Source organism: Phoxinus phoxinus (assembly GCF_949152265.1).
Source record: "Phoxinus phoxinus genome assembly, chromosome: 9".
NCBI lineage: Eukaryota > Metazoa > Chordata > Actinopteri > Cypriniformes > Leuciscidae > Phoxinus > Phoxinus phoxinus.
The window spans coordinates 24669897-24672307 of NC_136884.1; the positions used below are offsets into that span (position 1 = coordinate 24669897).

At 37.7% G+C, this 2411-nt stretch overlaps 1 long non-coding RNA gene across 1 annotated transcript; it reads left to right on the top strand.

Moving 5' to 3' along the window:
- The first annotated feature begins 808 nt into the window (after window positions 1-808).
- LOC307004228 lies at window positions 809-2014 on the top strand. Its single transcript, XR_013798949.1, has 3 exons — window positions 809-950; window positions 1210-1491; window positions 1840-2014. It is a non-coding gene; the product is annotated as an uncharacterized lncRNA (long non-coding RNA).
- Window positions 2015-2411: the final 397 nt, after the last annotated feature.

The following is a 2411-nucleotide window of genomic DNA, read 5'->3' on the forward strand; positions in this document are numbered from 1 at the left end:
CATATTTTAGGAAACTTTTCACAGACATTTCATGGAGGTCATAGGCACTGCACCTCTTGATAAAAAAGGGGATCCAAATGTGTACTACAGTGAGACATTCATGCACTTTGGCTGCCTACTTCTTGCCTCATGCCTCTTGGACAAGCATGATGAGGGTCATTTAAACGTTTTGTGATTGAAAGAGTCACTCAGAGAAAGACTTAGACTATATTTGGTTACTACAATAATTTAGGTGTAAAGTTATACTTGACACGTTTGTCAGATGTCTGTAGTACTTTTGGCCCATTGACAGGCATGGCATGGTATTCAGCCCATCAAAGGCTCTTGCTCCAAGGCAAATATCAAAATCTACTAATCATATTCACAATCACATTAATTAAATTTGTTATGCAAATTAATTATTCAAGGGGTGTGGATCTTGTCACTTTTGGTCTCATTACCTTTCCTCTGCTTTCACCATCAGGATAACTTTCAGCTTTGTACAGATGTTGCATATATATGTAGAGTAAGCAGAGAAGTTTCCTTAAAACATGACCAAACAAGATGTAAAAATAATATGTTATACTGTATCTTCAGAGGACCTGGGCAGGCATGGTGAAGGACCCCCACACAATCTATTCTCAAAGAAATTTATAAAGATTTCAAAGAAAAACGCCAGGTGTAGAATAATTTGGCTGAATTTATGCAATCTAATGATTAAATGTTTGAACCTATTACTTTACTCTGAGTCCTTAGATAAGATACTATAGCCATTTTTATTTTATTATCAGAATTTCACACAGGACAACAAGACACAAGGAATTATGGAAAAGAGTCAGTGGGACTTGAAGTAAATTTGCTTTAAAGGAAGACGACTGACCAGACTTGATGACTTCATAATAACCTACAAAGACATGCACACTGCACTTTTAAGGGAATTTACCGATGCGTAACGTATCACTTAAAGAAAGGTAAAACAATCAATATAGTATTTAAATGTGTCTTGGTAAGTGTTATGCTTAAATGTTATGCATTTTCCATCCCTGCATCTGTCCAACTGTCCATCTGTTCACCACCTTACTGTAATGCAAAAAAAAAAAAAAATTATTGGCCTTATTGGCTCATTACCATGACATTTGGACAGAAATTCCAAGTCTTTCATAAAATGAACTGTAAGTACACTACTACACACAAATATATAAAAAGTCTATTATATATTTAATTTCATAGGAGCACTGTATCCTGAAGGAGAAGTGGAGGCAGAGAAAGCAAAGCAGGAGAGGAGTCTATGTTACCTCCATCAACAAGTAATTTAAAAAATGCACATTTGGATACATTACTAAACAAATAACACAACTTTCAAAGCCATTTCTATTTTCAAATGTCTTTCCTGAAATAAAGCCGGTGCCTACAGCTCTAGGGACAACCAGCACACCTTCTACTGACAGCCAAACACCATCAGTGGCAGCACAGGACCCAAAGACAGACAGCCAAGACAAAGATGCTTTGGAGGTGAACTTGACTGTACTGTCTTTTTTAGTGTTCACTTACAATCGCAATAGTTTGACAATCAAAAGTTAGCTATGCCAACAATTCACAAAATAAGTTAAAACATATAAGCATGTAAAATTAAATATTGTGATGTCCATCTTTGTGTAATTACTAATAATAAGCTAAACACATTTATCCAAAGATAACTCAATTGATCTCATCCACAGTCCTAAAGTAGTAGCACACTGACAAAACAGTGTTGTGAGAGAGGGCAGAAAATTCAAAGGGAAAGGGGAGTTGGAGCTGCCTATTCAGGTCAAATAATTCACATTAAAATAAATGTGTTTTTTTATGGTGTTTATCTCATAGATAGGGAGGAAACCGCATGGAGCACAAAGGCAAAAGTCCCATGGACCACTTTGGATACGTCACTCACCAAAGGAAGTGATCCAAGCCACTAAATTGGTGAAAGAGGTAGTGGTTAAACAGAGACAAATGTTAAGCATCCTGCACCCACATCATATAGATGGGTTTCAGTCCAACCTAGTCTTCACCAAGGAGGTGTGGTTGGGACACCACAGACACCATTTGTCCAAGTGTTGAACGTAAATGACAACCGCTGGATCACAGCAAGCAACCTTTTCTGTGGACCCAATGAGCTTTGCATTTTTTCGACAGCCTTAACACAATCATCAACAAGCAGACTACACAAAAACGATCCTGGTTGATTTGTCCACAAGCACCCCATTTTGACATAAGAAAGCCTGCCGTACAAATGCAGCAGTCATCAAGCAGTTGCAACTGTATTATGCGATGGCGTCAAACCAGAGGAGTGCCAGTTTCAAGAAAGAAACATGAGACGAACACTGTACAGAGCTTTGAAGAAAAAAAGGCTCCAGAAATTACTTGCAAACAAACACAAGCAAAACCTGAAAGGGCCA